The sequence below is a fragment of the Chiroxiphia lanceolata genome, chromosome 14 (assembly GCF_009829145.1).
Source record: "Chiroxiphia lanceolata isolate bChiLan1 chromosome 14, bChiLan1.pri, whole genome shotgun sequence".
NCBI classification, from domain to species: Eukaryota; Metazoa; Chordata; class Aves; order Passeriformes; family Pipridae; genus Chiroxiphia; species Chiroxiphia lanceolata.
Window position 1 is genome coordinate 3,867,020 of NC_045650.1, and position 21,923 is coordinate 3,888,942.

At 43.6% G+C, this 21,923-nt stretch overlaps 1 long non-coding RNA gene across 3 annotated transcripts; it reads right to left on the reverse strand.

Moving 5' to 3' along the window:
- Positions 1-5,608: 5,608 nt before the first annotated feature.
- LOC116793825 lies at positions 5,609-21,495 on the reverse strand. Of its 3 annotated transcripts, XR_004359597.1 has the most exons (5): positions 21,379-21,495; positions 20,907-20,998; positions 17,412-17,449; positions 14,838-14,928; positions 5,609-5,840 (listed from the first exon to the last, which is right to left on the reverse strand). It is a non-coding gene; the product is annotated as an uncharacterized LOC116793825 (long non-coding RNA). The 3 variants fall into 3 exon arrangements; XR_004359598.1 differs by lacking the exon at positions 14,838-14,928; XR_004359596.1 differs by lacking the exon at positions 5,609-5,840 and having other exon boundaries at positions 13,890-14,928.
- Positions 21,496-21,923: the final 428 nt, after the last annotated feature.

Sequence of the window (21,923 nt, forward strand, 5' to 3'; positions counted from 1 at the left end):
ATTCAAATTCTTCCAATCACTCAGGTGTCCCTTGTCTGACATGGCAGTGTCAGAAGAGCAAAGCATCCCTAATTCTACACCAAACCACCCAGGTGCTGGGGGGGGGGAATATAATTTACACTGAATATGCGGAGCTTTGGAAAGACACTTGAGAGATGACAAAGATTTGATCTTGTCATGTTTTTCGGGCTGGATGGGGATGCTTTGAAGTAGTTTGTGGGGTCTTTGCTTGCTGAGCTCGTTTGCATAAATTTTAAATCAAACTTCCTCCAAATGTGTGCAGTTCTCCTGAATGTCAGAGTTTGTGCTAAACATACATCTCCTGAGCTTTATGTCATGCTATTGACTCAGTACAGTTAATTAATAATGGAATGTAAATCTCTTCTAGAAGATTGTTGGCAGTATAAAACTGTTTGTTAATGCTCTTCCTAAAACATTATTCAAGTCTGGTGTTTCTTTCCTTCTGGAGCAAGTTCTAATTATTCTTTTACAAGATTCATGGCATACATAGAGTGAGAAATTGTAATTCCCACATGGAAAGATTAGTTCTTTCATATGAATAACTGGCTTGGTCTCCAGTTCTTAAGCAATATTCACACTGTTTTCCCTTCATAGAAATTTTATTTGAACAGAATTGGGATATGCAGGTAAAAATCGTGTTTTTTCCCAGGAAATGGATGCTTTCATGACGTTTATAAATACACAGATATTTCAGTGTTTTATTTGGCCATTCTAAACTGGTTTTTTTCCTGGTATCTCCTTGGGTTATGCCTGTGCCCTATCAGTTCTTCAAGGGATAATTTCTCACTATAAATTCCCTTTGAATAATTTTTGTCATTTAATTATCTATTCAGTGTGGAGACGAACACTTATGGTCACAAAGAATAAAAGTATATAATCCAGGAGCAGAGGAGGTCAAGATTTACAGTCACTTGCCTTTCCTTGATCCCATAAAACAAACCAAGCATGCAGGAATGATGATCCCATAAGAGACACCAGGGCAGAAGAATGAGAATGCAGCAAGAAATCCATCAGACTTATTGGTATCTGTGAAGCTGAGCATCCCTGAAGTTGTGAATATAGAAGTGAGTTTTATATTATAGAATGAAATATTTATTAACTTTCTCCATCTGTTCTTTAAAAAATTTAGTTTAATGTCATCAAGGCATTTATGGAATACATTGAGCTGAATCATGCAGTCATGCCTTAGGGAGTAAACCATCCCTGGAGACCTGCTCTTTCTGGATCAGCTCTAGAACAAGCAGTAGTTTAAAACTCCATCATTCTTTGGAAACACAGGTGGCTTTGAATCAGTCTTGAATAGAGAGTGTTTTGTTTTAAATATCTTTGGTATTGAGCACAGTCTCTCCAGTAGTCATCTGGTATTGAGCTTTTGGGTAACCCCATCAAATTCCCCTATTTCCCATAGGTTGGGCAAATCTCCCAGTGTTAGGTATAGATATACATCTAATAGTCACAACAAAAAGAGAGAATGATATTATAGAGCTGCATAACTGAAGAACTGGCTCCTCTATTAAAACTCCACGTTTACAGCCAGCACAAGGTTAACCAAACACACCTTTTTGGTGGAATAAAGAGCCCCCTTTGCTCTCAAGTTTCCCGTGACGAGCAGAGCTCAGGCAGACAACATTTTGTGCGAGAATCATCATTTCTGGAGGAGAAATTTCAAACCCCAACCTAACGAGCTCAGCGGTGAGGTCTGAAATTGCAGAAACCACGTTTTTGCTTTCATCTGTTGCATGTGAGGAAGTTTGATGAAAGGATATTATAGAGTAGTGACAAGGACCTAATTCTGATCCAAGTTTTGTCATTATAAATCACGAGTAATTCCGAAGATGCAGCAGACCCTTATCACTGTTAAACATCTGTAAGTCAGATCAGAACCGGGACTAATAAATACATTCAAAGATGCATAATTAAAACAGTGATTTCACATCACTCTGATGAATTTTAGTCAAGGATTTCTTCAAGGATGCTTTTCTCAGATTAGCATTTGATGTTAGTAAGCAATGAATAATTCCATTTTTTCTTTCCAACATCTGGGACACTTCCTGCTTTATTTGCTACTTACTGAACACTCTGCAGGAAATATTAATGAATCTTGGGTGTTGAAATGCAGGCCCTGTGATCGTGCTCAGGAGGCAGAGTTACGTAGGAGAGATGATGTGTCTTGAGATTAAGAGGCTGGATTTTGGTGAAGTTGGAAATTGGGAGATTTGCCAAACCTGAGGGAGAGATACAGGGATTTGAGGAGGTTACCCAAAAGTCAAGTCCCTGTAGCTCCTTCTTTCATAGCAGGGAGATTTTCCCTCATACCTGGTAGACAATAATTGATAATAAAAGTTTTTTCTGTTGGTCAGATCATCTCTTTTACCAGAAAACTGACTCCCAAGGACTCCCTGAGGCTGGGAAGGTGCTGATACCTGGGACCACCTGACTCAAGGAGACCTGGACCGGGAGACCAGCACTCCATGAGAGCATCACTGCCATGCCCAGCTGCTTTCTCACACTCCCAGAGGCCTGGAGGGTTTTCCCTTTCTTGGTAAATTATAAAATTCTGTGTTTGGAGAGCTCTGCTGGCTCTTCAGAGAAACCTGCACAGACCTGAGCTAAAAACCAGAGGCAGGAGAGCTTCCAGAGGAGGAAACAAATGTCCTTCTGTATTAGTGTGGAGTGAATTTGGCAGTTCAGATCTGACCAGGAGGGTGAAAACTCCCTCTGCCATGGAAAACAGGTTGCCAGGAATTTACCAACCTTCATTCCAGCCACGTGTATAATCCCTTCTGGGATTGCTTTGACCCAGCAGCACTTAAACCTTTCCACTTTTTCTTTTTGTCCGGAGAAATCCGTCTTCTCTGGACAGGAACAGTGTTTTCACCTTGGTCACACACACTCCTGCTGCCTTGGTGGGCTCCTGTAACAAAAGGTGGGTCTGCAGAACAAGGATCTCCCCCCAAAAGGTCCCTCCATCCCCTGAGCTCGGGGTTGCAGCCCCCCCATGCAACACGAGAGGTGCCGAGGCTTCACATCCCTATGGAAGACAACCCAGGCAGATTCCCAGGAGCGTTCCTGCCCCAGCCCTCATCCTGCTAAGTCAGCACCTTCTGCAGTGCCTCTTGTCCCTCAGGCACTGCCCAGGGAGAGGCACAGGTGGGGTGCAGCAAACCAAGACCCAAACCAAATTAAACTAAATGAGGAAATCCGGGCTGGCCCCACGCTCTGAGCACCGGGCTCTGCATTAGGGCAGGATTAAGCCCTATCAGCCCCAGCCCCTTTTACAAGAGTGCACAGCACCTCAATCCTACAATCAATAAGCTGTACATGCTGCAGCACAAAGAGCTCTTATCTGCAATACCACTTTGAATTTAGTGAATTTATTTAATCCCTGATGCCTGCAGAGCATCAGTCCTGTCGGCTGGGTTAATTTATTTATTCCGGTGATGTATTTTTAGTCTTTCAAGTCCTTGACATTTGAGAAGCAGATTTTCTTTTTTTCCCCTCCCGTTTCCTAAAAAAAAACCCCGTCTGAATTGGAAAAAAATTATTCACAGAAATGTATTATTTTTTTCCTAATTCATTCCCCAATTTTTCTCTTGGGAGCCAAGGGAAATACTATATCAATACTAATAACCATACACTAAATGGGCTGGAGAGGGCTCCTTTTTCCCCTGCTTGGCAGAGCCTGTTCCTAAATCAATGCTGGACATTCACTGATCTTCTCTCTTTCTTCTCATATTTTTTTTTTCCTACTAAGATTTTCTCCTCCTCTTAAAAAAAAAAAAAAAATTAAAAATCACCCATTCTTTAGTTATATCCAAAATTCTCTGCTGCATTTAGTTTGGGAATTGTCATGAGTGCATGTGATGCTCTCATCTCTTGGAACTTGATATTTCCAGGTAGGATCAGAACCTTTGGCTCGACCCGAAAGAACCAGTGGGTTAAACAGTGTGAACACTGTTAAAAAGAAATATCAAATGAAAAAACACTCTACAGCCACTGCTGTGGTGCTGTAGCAGTGATTATTATCAGAGCTGTAAAAAATGCACTTTAATTAACCCACCTGGTAGGTACTAAACATTTGGTTATGGAAGAGTAAATTGAAGCTTTATAAGGTTCAGGATCAGCAGAGAAGGAAAAAGTCTCACCTGGCCTTGGCTGACTCAAGGATGGGTTCAGAAAAGCCAGAAAAATTAAAAATAAAGTGGCATGAAGGGCAAGCATGTGAAAAACACAGGGTTAATTCTATATTCCCTGTCTATTTACTTTCCCTATCCATTATCCAGTGTTTCCCTGTGTTTACACTAAAAGAAGCAACAAATTCTGAGCAGAAAGAGCCACCCCTAGAACAGGGACAGGGACATTTCCCTGGCAAAACATATCACATGTCCTCAGAAACAGTTTTGCAGAGTCACAGAACATGATTGTTTTTCCATTTGAGATGTTGTAAGAAACTTTTGGGGTTTTCCTCTATTTAAAAACCAGTCAGGGGGAGAAGATGTTCACCAAAGCATTCAGGGCTCAAAGAACATTGGCTGAACTGGCTGATTTAAGATTTTATTACTGAATAAACTTCACTGGTTACAGGCTGCAATAATTGCAGGGCACGGTGAATAAATACGTTCTGAAATAGGGGCATCAATTCTAAGTATTTCCCTGCCAAAAAAAGAAGGGAAATGTAACAATTTAGACAAATCACCCTCAAAATTGGTCCTGCTGGGTGTTGAGGTGGAGACTTTGCATCAGCCCACCTCAGGTGCTGCCTCCCACATCACACCTCGTTTCCACAAGCGAGGTCCTTACGTCCTGAGTCAAATAATTAACCCCCAAATCCAACCATTAATCAAATTTATTGTATTTCTCTTGCATCACATCCCCAAAATAAGCTCAGGGGGGTTATTCCAGCTGCCCTGCAGCTCCCAGCAGGAACAGGCACCCTCAGCTACTTTGCTCCTGGTGTTTCCATGGTGGCATTTCCATGGTGTTCTTTGATGGCATTTTTCTAAGGAAATTCCTTTAAAAGGGAATCCTGATGCTGGGAGAGGTGAGAGCAGGTCCTACAGGCACTAAAAGAACTGTTTTGGTCCCTCTGAAGGCCAGCAGATCATTTCAACTGCATCCTCAGGAGGATGCTGAAATAACCTCATGGATGAAGGCTGGAAGATCTCAAAGATTGCTCAACAAGCCAGTGATTTTTACTTGAATTTCGTTCTGCAAGTCAAGATTTCTTCTCCATTTTCCCATCTGCCGGGTGAAAATCCACGTTGTAGGAACACAAACACACTCACACACACTTTGCACATTAAATATATATAAAATGAGGGGTGTTCTCTGAGGAGAGACTCTTCCTGTGCCACAAACACTTCAAAGGCTTCAAAGCAGAGGTGCCTGCAGCGAGGGCTGGAGCTGAGAGCAGAAGTGCCAGTTTCAGCTGACACCAGAGGTTTCAGGCTCTTAGGGCATAAAGCATTTTCCACTCATTTTAAATTAATTTAATTGGGGGGAAAAAAAATGAAGGAGAAATAACTGGAGACGGGTTTTTTTGAAGGTTTTTTTTTTTTTGTGTGTGTATGTGATTTTTTTTTTTTTCAAGTGGAAAATGCCATTTGGAGATTAAACCTGCCTTTAAGTGGATATTTTTAAATGAGAATATCTTCAGTGTTTGAGAAGTGACTGCAGAGACCTTCTCTTTGGAGCCATCTGAGAGAGGTGTTTTTTCTTTCTCTTGCATCTCTGCTGCTCAAACCCTGTTCCAGTTGCAGGGTGGGCAGTGGCTCCAGGCTTTCCTTCTGCTGCCCCTTCTCTGAGTTAATGCATTGGTTCTGCAGGCAAAAAAAAAAAAAAATCGACATTTTTAGTATTCCAGGAGCCAAAGGCTGGCTGCTGGATGGAGGGATTTGCTGTACATCACAGGCAGGAGATGAGGGCTGATGCAAATGCAGTTTTATGCCCTGTGCCCAGAGAAACAACTCCCTGCTGCCCAGGGAAGGGTGAGATACAGGCAGGACATTCCGCTCTTATTTTTTTGCTATTTGTTTTTCAAATCAATGTGCTGAAAGAGTAGAAATGCCTTGTTTTTACTGGTCATGGCATGGGAATCTGCTTGAATTTTTAAATGTATTTATTTAGCTGCTTGCTCAGAGGTAGTCCCTCGACTATCAACAGCAAAGAACACACAAGGTTTGGGAGCATTTTTCTGGTGCTTTCTTGTGTTTTCAGGTTGTTGGATGCCCAGGGGAAGGAAGTGAGAGGGGTTTAGATGCCTTGTAGTGGGACAGGTAAAGATCTCTGCTCAAGGAGCTCAGGTAGGGGAGAACATAGTGGTTTCCCTGGAACAGCCAAAAGCAGCTCTTAAAAGAAGATGAGCTATGCAATCTTAAACCCATCATTTCCATAAAAATATAGCCTTTAATATAATTATAAGAATAATTAAAAGTGTGTGAGCATCACAGGGTGCAGTGCTTCCCTGACCTGCTCCAGGGCCGCATCCCACGGCGCCCATCGCAGGGAAATGTGGATCCTCTCAGCACAGCTGCCCTGTTTTCCTCAGCCTGCCCAGCAGCCACGTTATCTGTGATTCCATGTGCCCTCCCAACGCTGTGTGTGCTGCCTTTTAGGCCAAACCTTTGGTTAGGGGGAATCTGCAGAGCGTCACGGCCTCATTGATTTAATTGATTGGGATCGTCGGGCTCTGCCCAGCACCTCATCCCCTCTCCCAGGCAATGGTAATCAGAGCAAAAGATAACACAGCCTGCTCCAGTTGCAGCAGGGATGAAAAGATTTCTTCCCTAGGACTCCAAAGTGCCTTTGGAAAAGAAGAAATTCTGCCTGTGCTTTCTGTCTCTAGCCCAGGGTTTGCCAGCGGGTGCCCAGCGCAGCCTCTGAAGGTCCCTCTGGACCAGCTCATCTGCAGTGCTGCAAGGAGGCTGCTGGAGTTCCAGGAGGTACAGCCAGGCTGCCACAGGCTTGGAATTTCATCCCCCAGACTTTATTATTTTTATCCAGATATACTGTGGAAAATCACAGCTGGGTCTCAGCGACCGAAATTAGCAGCAAAGACATAAAACCTCATGGTGAGGGGATTCAGTTCTTTACTTTAACAAAACTTGAGTGTCTCCCAGTGTGCAATGATGACATTATCCATTACAAATGGATATCCATGATAAATGGACTCATAAAATTAGGGGAAAGCAGGGCTGCTGCAGCAAACCTTAATGATTTCACATATTCAATATATAGTCATCCTATAATAATCCCCCCTCCTGAAGCAGCTCTCCAGCCCAGAGCCACCGACCTCTCAGAGCTGTCTGACCAAAGGGTCGGTGTTTCCACCCCAATAATGAACAATATACAGGTGGGTTTGGTCTTCTAAAATCAATTCAGAATAAAGAATCTTCTCCTGATCCCTCCTTGCTGAGGTGTCCTAGTTTGTGCTGGAAATAAATCCTTATCTTGGAGCTGCCTAAGGGTGGTTTGTCTGCTTGGTTTGGGCACAGATAGACTCACCTCAAGCTTTTGTGAGCAAATAGACAAGGAATTTTTCATGGGATCATGCAGTCATGGAATCATAAAGGTTGGAAAAACCTTCTGAGATCGAGGACAACCACCCCCCAGCACTGCAAGGCCACCACTAACCCGTGTCCCCACGTGCCACATCCACACAGCTGTTAAATCCCTCCAGGGATGGGGACTCCACCACTTCCCCTGGCACAGTCTGTTCCTCTACACATCGTTTAAACCCCTCCAGGAACGCTGACTCCACCACCTCCCCAGGCAGTTTGTTCCAGTGCTTCTTCCTTTGTCTTTTAGACACAACCAAAGCAGGGCTGGGGATGGTCGAGGGCAATTTGGCCACTGCCTTCCCGTGGGTGTATAAAGGATGGGGAGCCCTCAGGATGGAGAGTTTGGGAACAGCCTCAGCAGGAACAGATCTTGTGCCTTTCTTTGCCTGAATGTGCTTCTGCCCTAAATTAAATGCAAAAGTAAAACTCAGGGCAAAAGCTGAATCACCGGCTTAATTTAGCAGTGAAATCATGAGTGAGGCACTACAGTACCTGCTGAAGGGTGCAGTGATTTCTAATTATGGATTACACAGCTAATCAGTACCAATCAACATTTTATGATCTTGACTTAATATTTAATATAATGTTAATTATAATTGCTTTTGCCACAAACTGTGTCAAATACGAGGCGTGATTTCCCCTCCCGGTGTCCCTGGGGGCGCCGGGTGGGTCTGGGATGGGGCAGCTGGAGGAGGGACCTTCCCTCCCCAAAATCCCACCCAGCAGCACAGACCCACCTCCCTGCTCATCCTCCTGCCTTGAGTTGTGATGCTAATTAAGTGGTGGTGAGTCTCAGCGTTACTAGAATGGAGTTTTTTATCTCACACAAGTACCTTCCAGCTACAAACAGGGGAAGTTCATTTAATTAAAAATAATTTTAGCGTAAGTTAATGTGAACAACAGTTCAACCAGTCTGAAATACGTTTAATATTTTTTTTCCCCCTTTTCTTCTTTCAAAGTCTAACAAGAGGCTACAGAAAAACAAAACCCAAAACAACAATAACAGATAACCAAGATGATTCTTTCTGGTAATTTCTGTGGTTTTAGATTCTCGCATTTCCCTGCTCTGATTTCCACCCCTTTGCCCCCCCAAACACGGGGTGGGACACTGGGGAGCTCTGGCATCACAGAAGCTGGAAGGTTTTGGACAATCAAAACATCACATTTTAAAGCATCATCACTATTTTCTCTTTCCTTCTCTCCTTCCATTGTTTCAACTCTTTGCTCACAGGGCTGAGTGAATCAGTTGAAGTGAATAATTCCTCCAGTGCATTTCACCTCTTTTTTTCACTGCAGTTTCCTTTGATGGATTCATTATTCCCAATTATTTGCTGAATAGCTTTAGTAAATAATTCTCTGGCTGGAGATGGGTGGTGAGTATCTTGCTGGAATGATTTAATGGCCAAAATTTAAGCTCTGCTGGGGAAGTACAACTGCTCACAGGAGTTGTGATGATGTTTTTCCCCGTTCATGGGAGGCTCATGGAGGGGGGACCAGGCTCTGGACCGGCAGTAAACTCAGGCAGATGCTCCTCTATGGTTTATTTTCAGGCTTTTTCTGGTAGTTTGAGGCTTAGAAATTTCTTTCAGGGCTTGTTTCCAGGGCAGGACACAGGGCTGGGGGCTGGCAGCACCTTCTCTGCTCAGGAGTGTCCCTGCTAGTGCCACAGTGGCCAAAATGTCACTACAAGGAGGAGCAGAAATGTGTAACAATGGCAAAGTCACATTCACAGCATCATTCCTGGGATTATTTATTGAGCATCCTCAGGGTTTCTGTCCTTAAGTGCCTTTCCAAAGTCCTTTTGCCAGCTCTAACAGTGTCTATGCATGACAGTTCCAAAGTCCTCAGCTCTGCTGTGCACACACCACTTAGGACCATCTTCACAGGCCTGGTAAGCTTTGATTTAATTTTAACTTTATTTAGGAAAAAAAACCCCTAAAAATGTAAACCCAAAGCAAATCCAGAAAGTTTAAGGACATAATTAACACTCAGGCAATTTTTTAATGTTCTGAATACTCTGTATAAATACCAGCATGACTTTGGTGGCCCAGGCACCTAATTTAACCTGCATATCCCCAAAATGCATTTCCAGCTGGGCTTGGGTTCTGGTCCCCCACCTCAGCTTGTCCTGGAGTCTCCCCCGGGGCTTAGTTGGTGTCTCCTCTTGCAATTAATAATATATCAACTTCTGTTTAAAAAAACAAACGTATTCCAAAGTTTTCGCTTTTCCAGTGTCAGTGGAGCTACAGTCCAGTGTCAGCAGCTGGAGCTGCTGGTTTTGTCCCTCCAGCACTTACCAGGGGCTGCTCAGAGAAAGGAAGGAGTCCTGGGAGTTAACAGGAATGGGGACAAAAGGGACACAAGCACAGGGGCCATTTTTGGGCTGAAGATTCCATAAATCAGCTGTTGGGATGTTCCATCCAAAGCCCCTGAGCTTCACCTCCTGATGAGGTTAAACTCTGACCAAGTAAAGCAGTTCTTGAAAGTCTTCGTTGATTCTTTATGGTGTAAAAGCACCCAAAAGAAAATCTATCTTAAAAAAATGAGATAAAATAAAATCAATAGAACAAGTGACACCCCCCCCCCCCGGGCTGGTTCCTGCAGGGACAGACCCTCCTCAGGCAGCAACTGCAGCCTCAATGGATCTGGTGGGGCAAATCCTTCCCCTTCATCCACCCCAAAGCCTTTCACAGGGGTTTGACCTCCCTGATTTGGGAAAACAAAGCTCCAGATAGAAGACAAGGTCCTTACAGAAAATAGCAAAGCCCATTGACTTTCAAATGCAATCTTGGTTTTTTTTCCTATATAACTCTGCTGTGTTGCATCTTGTTTACTTTCTCTCAGCACCCATTAAGTTAATATTACCATAAAGGAAATTAATTCCACACCCCCCCACACACACATGGAAACACCTCCCATCAGGGTAACTTAACATCACTCACGTGGGGATGGAAAGTAATTATCCCACCATAATACCTCTGGTGCCACTCCATCAGGGACTGATAGGTAAAGTCCTTCCATCCATTAAAGATCTTGCAACCTCTCATTGCATATGTAGTTACATATGAAGTCCTATTCTCAGAAAAGGTTAATTAAAACCTGTGATTCCTGTATGAGCTGAATTGGGGGGGGGGGGAGGTCAGGCAGGAATTTCTCCCTTGCACAGCCCCTCTCTCTTTACTTAAACATGAATTAACTTCCCAGAAGGACTCAGAAGGCAAACCCGACCTCTCCTATGGAAGGGAGGCATTTATCAACCTCAATCTGTCTGCCTGTACAGCAGAGACTGAAAATATCTGTGTAAAACCCTGTTCAAGAACTGGAGAACTGGAGCCCACCCTGGTGACCTGCAGGGACATGTCATGCACTCCTATGGGTAATAAGTCCTAAAATTGCCTGGGCAATTTAGGGAGAGAGGATCTTCTCTCTCTCAAGGAATGTAAAGTAAGAATACCCCAATTTGGCCATCCCTGCTCATTGCAGGGGAGTTGGACAAGATGACCTTTAAAAAGTCCCTTCCAACTCAAACTATGCCATGGCTCTGTGTTCCCAGACTGAGTTTTTAAAAGCAGATGGAGTGGTTGTCCCAGCACCCACCCTTCCCACCCCCAGGAAGAGACACACTGGGCAGTGAGAGCTGGGGGAAGGGAATTTGTCTGAGCATCTTCAACGGGTTCACCTCTTTGCTGAAATTAGGCAATTAGCAGAGAGGGCTAATGAACCTCAGAGTGTTTTAACACCTCCTCCCTCAAATAGCACTGCTGTGGGGAAGGTGGACTCCTAAACCACCCAGAACTAATACATGGAAGCTGTTCCAGTGAGAAGGGTCCCACCTATTTACTGAAGCAGGGGGAGGTTATAACAAACATGAGGCTCCTCAGAAATGTCTCCACAGGCCCCCGTGTGTGCATTTAATGGAAAATAGAGGCATTGGAGGAGACCACCAAGCTCCAAGGCCGGATTTTGCCACTTCCCTGCGTGCTGGTGGTGAGGAATGTGCAGGGCCTGTGATAAAGGCGGCGGTGCCGGAGAACCATCAGCGCTACCTAAAAGCAAATGGAACTGGCATAAATAATTGTGCTGTAGAAAGGCTTTCTGTTGCACCTTGCCTATCACTGACAATTTACATATCTTAGGAAAACCTTTGTCAGCTTCTGTCATTTCTGCACTATTATGTGCCTTTCTGGATAATTACCAGTTAATGTGAAAAAGCAGATGGAAAAAACCTTGAAATTTCTGATAGAGAATCCTCAAACCTCTCCCCTTATCTGTGCACAGCAGCTTCCTGATTTCAAAAGAAGTTTGAAAACCTTTGTTAAAAATGTCCCTGATTCCCAGTTTGAATGAACCAAATGACATTCAGCTAAAATTATTCAGCTTTTTCCACAATTAAATTCCATTATCATGAACTGCCAAAGTAAAATGGAAGGTCTCTTAACTAATGTGTCGGTTGTTTGCTTGTATTTTCGTGGTGTGTATTGTATAAAGCTGTGTGAAGTAGAAGGAGGATAAACAATAACTGTAATTTTGCATCAATGAGTGGGGCATTTTTAGACCCTTCATTATGGGAACACACTGGGGTTGGTGGGTTTTCTCTCTTCTTTTTTTCCCTCTTTTTTTTTTTTTTTTTTTTTTTGTGTGTGTGTATGTGTGTGTGTGTGTGTGTTATTTTATTTATTCCTTTTCCCTCAAAAGCTCACTGAGACTGATTGGATATTTCACCAAACTTGAGGGGCAGTGTCAGTTTGGTTTTTAGCACCAGGAGTGATTTCTTCACACATACCATCAGAGCTCAGGACTGAGCACACCCACTTCTCCTCTCCCTCTAATGAGGAGGCAGCATAGCAGCAGATAGGGGGAATAATTCCATTTAAAAATACCATTCCCACAAGCAGAGGAATTGTCCTCATGTTGTCTCAGTTGGTTTTTCCCTTGTTCTTCAGGAAGACTTAAAATTAAGCTGCCCATGAGAAAGGCAGCACAGTTAATCACAGAATCCTGCAGTGGTTTGGGTTGGAAGGGACCTTAAATATCATCTCATGATGCCATGAGCAGGGACACCTTCCACTAGACCAGGTTGCTTCCAGCCTGGTTTGCTTGTGTGCAGGATGGAATAAAGCAAAAATAACCTCTAAAGCAGCTGAACCCGCCATGCTGCCCATTCTTTGAAGCCCATAGGGAAGCTATTTCTGTGAACTTCCAGTCAAAAAAAAAAAGGAGGGAATTTTCTGACCACTGATGACAGGGATTTATGCTGGAATTTTCTGTACAAAATGCTTTTAACAGGTTGGTGGGCTCAGGTTGAATTTTGCCCTGCAAAGCCAAGCCTCATCCAAGGTCTGTAGGTAACATCCCCCTGCAGGTGCACTTTGCAGTCAGAGAATTATCCTTTCATTTGGCCAAGACCCTTTAAATCATCAATTCTACTCAACAGGGTTTTTCTGAGCAATGAAGGCTTCTGGCATTCACAACCCCTGTGGGGAAATGCTGAGCCATCCCTGCCCTGGAGCTCAAAACCAGCTGGAGGATGAGGACAAGGCTTGGGAATGCACAGAGAATGGCCAGGAGAAAACGGGGCACTGCAATGGCACTGGGCAGGGGGACAGAAGTGGGACAGTGAAGAGCCATAGGGACACTCATGTTTCTGCTGGGACACCTGGTCTCCCACAGGCAGGTCTGCAGTCACACCAATCCCACTGCACAGGAGTCACTCCTTTGACATCAGGTAAAAAACCCCACCTAAGTAATCCAATGCCAAGCCCATTTCTCTTCAGTCGCTTAAACACGCCCTGAAGTCCATTTAAAAAATGAAACAAAACAAAAAGCTGGCTCCATGTTGGGTGATCTAGACAAAAACTGTCCTCAGAACAACATGATACTAGTGGATACCTCGTGGCTACTCCCTGGAGTCAGAGACTGGCTCAGTGGGAGCTGTGAGTGTGCCACAGCAGAGAACAAGAGAACTCCTTTATATAGAGAATGAAAGCAAAGATGTGTTGCTGAGGATCAGTATAAAGGGAGCTAAAGCACCTCAGTATCATGGTGTTGTATCAGAAAGCTCCACAGACAAAGGCCACACAGCTCTGGGGTTGCCCTGCTGGTTTGTGTTGATGGTGCTTCTCTTCCTGCCTGGCATTTACCATCTCCAGCCCATGGAATGACATTTCAGATCCTGATTAAAATCATTGTCTTTCATGGCAGAGAAAGTTTGTTCTTCAAAGTAAAGAAGATAAAAAAAAAAAATGCTGTTGCAAACAGTGCTGAAAACCAGATGAATAAAAACAACCAAAAAAGGTTTTAATTCCATTATTTTCAATTAGCTCTTTAATTTGATTTAAGTCACTTGCACTTGTTGCTTGTTTTACATCTCTTATTGTCCAGCATTTTATTTCACACATCTAACAGTATTAAATCAAACTGTTTTCTAGTCTTTGCCTTCTTTTGAAGCCTCTTGAAAGCCTAAAGCAGACTTAAAAAACCAGATATTAAAAACGAACTTTCATCTCTCTGCAGGTTATTTGTAATCAGACCTTTCTCATCAAGGGCTCTTTTCATATGTGTTTGGGATCTGGGAATTATTAAAACTGCCAATCCATCTTGTTAAAAACACTGCCCAGGCTTCAGTGTTTTTAAAACTTCAGTTCATGTTTGAATTCATCAGCTGGTGTTGGAGAGTTGGTGCTCCTGCTTGTAGATACTTACGTGTAGTAACTATTCAGTAAATCTACACAGGGTCATATTGGAGATTCCTGTTTATTCACACTTGGTTCTGAGTAGTTGGTGGCTCATGCTGAGGACTGGGATATAAAATAATTTATTATGACAGGGACATTATTGCTTCCCCATTGCCTTCAATATCATCAGATTTTACCAAAATGATCCCAGAAGTATTGAAATACTCCAAGTTTTCCCCACGTTGACACATCAGTACTGGAAGGCAGAGTGAGGAAAAACTGGCGAGGAGCTGTCCCTGGGCAAGCACAGTGGGTGGAAAAGGTTAATTCGCCTTCCTTAGAAAATCACCACTGGGATTCACATCTTGCAAATAAGAAGGTTTTCAGTGGGGTCTTAAAATTGAAAAGATGCAGCTTTGAGTGTGATTATCTGCCAAGAGGTGGGAGCACATCATGGACCCCGTCGTGCTGCCCTGCTGGGATCTGGCCGGGAAGCCGGGAAGGTCTGGAGAAGGTCGGGCAAGAAGTCTCACTTTGATGGAAACAACCAAAATTTCCACTTCGCCCCCGAGGTTCAGCTCACCTGGAGCAGGCAGAGGAGGTGCTTTTTTCCCCCTGTGTGTCCCTCAGGAGGAGGTTCCCACTCAGGGTGGGTGGACATCCCGTGGCAGCTCCTGAACAAAGGAGAAGCCTTTCAAAGCAGAGCCATCTTTATCTCAAAGGCAGCATTCCCTCTTTGATCTCCCGATGAATCAGGCTGGCTTTGTGCTCCTCAATGCCTCCTTAAATAGCACCTCTCTCCAAATAGGAAGAGCCTGAATAGATGCAAGACTTGGGTGTTTAAAGAAACCCTTTTTTCTTCCTAAAGCAAAACCGGGTGGTGGGGAAGAAACCCTCACGTGCCACCTTCAAACCAACCCCTGTAATTCTCCCAGACCACGCGATTAAAATTTTCCAGGTGTTTTTTCCGTGATGGGAGGAACTGTTTACATCCATCAGAGGACTGGGAGGCTTCGTGATCTCTCAGTGGGTTCACCAAAGCGAATTCCACCACAAAAAATGTGCCAACATTCCCTTCTTCCAAGACATCAGGGCCCTGATTAAAACTGTGGCCTGTTGTTTGATGAATCAGGAATCCACACAGCCTGTAGTTTTCCTTCCTTCCTTCCTTCTCTTTCCCTGTGTTTATATGTCATATTCAGTAAAGTCTCTTTTATTGAACATCTGTTTGGTACAGAGAAAGCTTATCCAAACTCGGCAGGAAAGCACCTTTCCTCCAAAATAAATTAAAACAATGTATGTGCCTCTGGCCAATAGATCATTGGATGGGAGTCATGAATGTACATTTGTGGATATTTGATGGGAAGTTCATCATTTAAATGATGAAAATACAGTACTTCAACATATGGATCATTCCGAGCTCCTCTCTTTCCTTTCCAGTTGAAGAATCATTGTGCATTTAGAGGAATTAGACAAAATTAAGAATTTAAACTGGGCTGGTAGCAAAAGCTATTATCAAAGAGTGGAAATGCAAAAGCAAGATGCAGGGATGGAATCTGACTTTGAGGTATAGGTGGATTAAACTGGTTTAGTTTTAGGTGGTGGAAACAATGAGCAAAACATGTAATAAATGAGCAAAGCGGGAATTAAAAAGTCAACTGAAGAACTGAAATAGAAATTAAAGCACATAGAACCCCTCTGCAAGGATGCTAGTGACCAAATAAAGTTGAAAACTTAACATTTTGTGTGTTCCCTTCTGTTTTATTCTGATTATCAAGATGGGTTCAAGTGGCCTCCTTGGTGCTCTGCAGTGGACTTTTGCCATGGCTCTAGAATGATTTTTTCCCCCCTTTTCATACAACATCTATGATAATTTCCACAATGAGAGATGTTTTCTGCTCTGCAGAGTTGTGCTGGCAGAGGAGTCCTCCCCCTGCTCTCAAAGCATACCCTAATTCCTGAGGCAACTGAGCAGCAGCAAACTCTGAGCACAATCATCAGGAAATAAAGACAAGTAAGTTGAACTCCAAAAGGTGCCTTGAAGTAGCAAGGGTTTCAAGATCATGCTGCTGTTTGATTGCCAGTTATTAAGACACCTTTTGGTGCTTGACAGTTTGAAAAAGATCTGCCACTCCACATCTGACCAGTTCATACCCGTGTCACCATCGTGGTGTTGACACCAAACATACACTACAATATGAGTTTTAAAGCAGACTAAACTAAAATTGCCCCAAAACTAAAACTTACTTTCTGGCCTGAATTTTCTTCTGCCCAGACATCAAATCTAGACTGGCTGAAACTATTCAACAAAACACATTTTCTTCTCAGAATCAGTTCCCCAAAATTTCTCACAACCCCTCCCTCCCCCCCATAACCTGAGGTTCCTGAACTACATTTTGCAGCTGTTTTTTAAAATAGAAATTATTGTCTTGTGTTCCTTTAGTGAACTTTGGCCATTAAAGAAGCAAGATCGTGTCTAGTAAGGATAAATATATGCTTGTATATGTAAGTATAAGTTCAAATGCTGCCATGAAAAGAGAGGTAAGGTTTCAGTGGGTTGATAAACCCACGGGAATGGAGCTGCTAATGACAAAAATTAGTATCAGAAATAGAAGTGGAAAGGAGATGCTGTATTGCATTTCTCTCCTTCATGTGCTATAATTTCTAAAGGACAATTTGTCAAGTAAGATATTTGCTCTTTTTACACGAGTACTTCAGCCCAGTTCCCCTCTCCATGGGTTTCCCTCCCAGCCCACCCAAGGGTGCCCATAGGTGTGGGAAGATGAACTGGGGGTGCCCAGCACCTCCATCCTGCTCCCAGGTGGAGGTTTGAATGACTCCTATTCTGGTTTTGCAGTAAAACAAGAGCTTCTACTGCCAAAGTAGTGCAATCTCAGGCCACGTTTCATTTGTGTTTGTCCCTGGGACTGTGGAAAGCTGCCTCTGGTGTGGTTTTTCCGTAGGATTTGTTGTCAGAGGCTTGTAAAGATACTACCAGTCTTTGAAAGAAGACCTTGCCTGATAGTCCTCTGGGCTGTGATCACCTGCCAGAGAGCAATCTCACCTCTGAGGGGCAGACACTTACCAACCTATTATGTCCTAATTAAGCTTGGCCATGTTTACACTGCTTGATGATGATGCATAAAGATTAATTTACCTTTCCAGCCTGTTGCCAGAATGTACTGCCATAGTACCCTGCTCAAAACAGAAACAGCAATAAAGTCTCCAATTAATTTATATCCTCTTAATTCTATCAGAATCCATCATTTTATGTGCCTTTAATTTATTGGTGTATCATCTATCGAGGTGGCAGCAGTTCTCACAAGTCATTCTATAAATGGTCTTAAACACAGTGATAGAATCTTCTGTGGAGAAACAAGCCACGAGAACACCTTATTTAGTTTGCCAAATTAAGGAGGCCAAAGAAAGCCTTTTAATTGCTTTTGACTAAAAAAAAAAACCCTGCAGAGCCACAGCTAAAAACGTTCCTCTGACTGTCATTGGAGTTTAGAATTAAACAAGGCTGAGCTCTTCAGTGTGACCCTGATGAAATTAAGTGCAATCAGGATGAAGACAGAAACACCATTATACAGGTTGAGCTTTACACTTTGATTTTCTCGAAATATTGATTAGAGACCTGAATATGAATTAATGATCTTGGCTCTGTTTCAGCAGAAGATACAAATTCACAACAAGCTTTTGAGCGCGTTCCTGTTCTCTTCAGTTTTAGAGGTTTTGGAGTCTGCAGGTTGTGCTCGGGTCGTGGCCAAAAAGGCGACGGAAGAAGCACCAGTCCAGCTGATTCCTCCAGCCTGGAATGCAAGAAGTTCACCTTGCTGCAAAGACACTGCTGGGAAGATGTTATTTGTGGGGGAGTTCTGTGAATAATTAAAGAAACTGCTCCTGATAGAGGCTGTCCCTTCCTCCCACGGGATCTTGAGCTCTTCTTGGTTTGGTCTGGGACATCTCATCAAGGTCTAGCAGGGCTTAGTTTGGGAGCTCTGGGAGCCAGGGAAGGATGAAGGCTGAGGACCTCTTTTACTACCCCAGGAGCAGGGTTTGCCTAAAATTGTCTGAGGCACCTCCAAAATTCCTTGGGATAAAGGGGCACTGCCAATTCCACTACCCCATCCCATGTACTTAAGTGACAGTGATGGACATACCCAGGAGCCATGGTCACCACAGCTTCAGAGGGTTTAAAACAAGGAAAAAATCTTTAGAAAAAGGAGCATCATTAGCTCATAAATTTTGTTTCTCGGTGCTCATTCCCTTCCCCCGTGACAGCACCTGTGCTTCCTCCTCCTGTGATTTCCTACACGTCACTCATGGCTTGCTTTATTTATTTTTAGTGAGTTGCTCCCTACAACTGCCCCCCTTTCTTGCCCAGTGATGCCAGCAGGACATTTCAGAGCAGCTCAGGTTACTTAACAGGAAAACACCCAAACAAGCAGCCCGTGTTTCCACACGCGTTATCCCTGGTGCTTTATGGGGTTGCAGCAGCAGCACATGGGCAATAAACCTTCTGACCCTATGGCACAGGTTTTATGAGCTGGTGCCACTGAGCTCCTGGTGGGCTCAGGTGCCTGGAGAGCCTCAGGCATCATTTATCCCACCCAGTCCACCATCATCCCATCATTTATCCAACACTGCAAGCTGGAAACCATAAAAGACGCATCCTTTTACCCAATCCTTGCTCTTTTTTCCCCAATAAGGCAAAGTCTTGGCTGGCCATGGAGTGTGAGAAGCCACCCAGAGCTTTGGGGCTAGAGGATGGGAACCTGCCTGAATCCACAGCTCCCAGGGCATCACTGGATAAATATTGGTGGGATCCTCCCAGCGCTTCTCTGCTCCTACGAGGGGTGGCCACGTGATGGCCCCTCCCTGCACAGGGTTTATAACTGGGACCTGTCATTAAATAATGAACAGGCCAGTGGAGGGAATGTAAGATACCATCCATGGTATGCACAGTGGGTAATAAATCCAAGGGGAAACAGTAAATCTCCAAGGAGTTACAGAAATCCAGATAGATACCCTGGCGGAGGTGCACTTATTGTGGAGCACTACAAGGTTTTCCTCTTATCTCTAATTTTATAGATCTGTGCAGCTGCAGCAGTCCTTGGATAGGGCACATATTTGAAAATACTATAAATTTCACCTCCTGTTTGTTTCAGATTCATTGGCACTCTCTGTCTTTACTATCTCCTGGTATTTTATGCGTCAGTAGTTGGAGAAAAAATGCTTTGTTTGCACTAGATGTAATATGAAAACTCTCTCTGACATTTAAACTTTAGTATCAGTTTGCCTACAGTGTTAATATCACTGAAACTGCTTATATGGATTAAATTGCCTCCAGTATATAATGCCAAAATATGAACACAGCACATTTACTGATTCAAGCCCTTGAAAGAATTATTACCATTAAAATATTTAAGGTCACCTTTACAAATGCAATAAATCAGGAGGATGTCAAACAGAGAGAGTTTAAAGCTCTCAGTCTGGAGTAGCCCACTGGGAAAATGATGGTTGATTTATTGTGATGTGGGGGGAAAGGGGTTTGGGGACAACCTTGGGGCTCACAGCCTTTTTGGGGACAACCTTGGGACTCACACCCCTCTGGGTGTGGAGCACCAGGGGGACACCACTGCCCTACAGGGTGGTTCTCACCCAGACTCTCACGTTGTTGCACAAATTCTCAGCCCAGTCCCAGCAGCTCTGAAGGTCTCACAGGGGGAAAGAGCAGCAAAAGCTCATTTTTGTCATTAAAGGCAGAGGCAGCAGCTCGTGTGCCCTCGGGAGGCAGAACTGATGAGTAAGAAGATGCCATTTCCATGCAGTCACTTTTTTTTGCACAGAACAGCCTATTCATGCTACGGGTCCAGTTCTGCAAAAACCCTTATTGAGGTCAACACAATTTACTGATAATTGAAGTCAGAGGGAAGTTTTGCTTCAGTGAGAACCAGCAAATCAAGCCTATCAGACAATTCTTAAAAAAAAAAAAAAAAAATCATCCTTCATTATGCTTTCATCTTAAATATTAGGATTCAGCGAATTTCCCCAGAACAACCACTGTGTAAAACTTTAATCTTTGGAGAATGGATTGGGACTGTAATTGCAAAGCCCAACATCCTCCTCCTGCACCACATTCCCTCTATGAAAGTCAGCATTTACTAGCACACTTGAAATGGGGGATAAATTTGCATGTGCTTATTGCTCACCCTTTTATTTGTTTCCAGGTGACTGTTTCTAATATTTAGCACAACACCCTTATCTGCAGTAGCCCATCCTAATTTACAGCATGAGGAGACAGACTAATGCTCATCATCATCGCCTGAGGCAAAGTAGTGAGCTTAAAAATACACCTTTCTTTTTAAATTCCACACATAAAATTAAATGTAATAATTGATCAATGCCTCCTCTATAAAAAACTTGCCAACATGAGTGGATGGGAGGTGTCTCAGAGTTTTCTAAACCAGTGGTCAGTGCTTATTTAACCAGAGATGTTATTACAGGAGGACTTATTATAGCCACAGGAATTCATAGGAATTTTTGAGAGGCCTTGTAACTTAAATTAAATTGATTCCCTCCATTATTGCCAGTAAAACGATCTTAAAATTCATATTTTTGGGGTGAGGTGGGAGAATGAACAACCCACCTTTACTGCATTGGGAATTTCTCTCCAACTTTAGAGACTGTTCCCTGTCTGATGGATGCAACAGGTCCAAATCCCAGCACCAGGTCACAGATCTGAGGGGAAAAAGCACAGGAAGACAGAGAAAATCAAGCTCAAATGGGATGGTTTTCCCAAAGGGTCTTTCAGAGGAAGATGAGTTTTTGGGCTGTCTATTAGGAGACACCTGAGTTACTAGCTATTAAAATGCTCTTCAGTGGAGGTGATCTGGCTTTTCCTCCCAGACCTGGGGGCTTTGTTAAAGTACAGGATTTGTTTTCTGCCTGCTCAAAGAGACTGATTTGGGGAGCACTGGGCACAGCCCATTCCCACGACCAGACATTCAGGCTGCACCCAGGGGAATCCAGCAACAACACTTGTGCCCTGCTTTCCATTTTTCTCATAGAAGGAGACGGAATTTCCCAAAAAGTACTGTTAACCCTGAAGAAACTCTTACCACGGGCAGAGAAGGAGCAGCTCCTGAGCCTTAGCAGAGGCTTTGCAGCAGGAAGGGAAGATGGGCCTGCCCATCCCTGGCCTTTGGGCTGCTCAATCCTCAGATTTAACAGTTGACTAACACCTCTGATAATTGAGCATGTTAATATTTTGCAAGAGAGACTGACAAGCAGATTGTTGTCAAACCCAGGAGCCGTCAGGCTGCGGATATTGGAGTTGGCAGAGCCCAGTAATTTACGGCTTTCTCCTTCAGCTTCTCATCATTTACTTCCCAGCCACCGAAGGGAAACCTGCAGCCAAAGGAAAATTGATGGACTCATCATGCAGACATGACACTCCTGAAGCCTCCAATTGCTATTTTATACACATGGTGTGAAGAGGAATGATCAATGGGGACCTGGAAACTCCTCGGTTACAGGAGCCCTGGAGAAGCTGCACCAAACCCGTCTGTTCCCCTGCTTTCCTGGGACTTCCTGGTGTACTCCAAATAGTTGCCATTTAATATCTTCTCTCATTTTTACTAATGCAGCTACTGAATATAAGCTA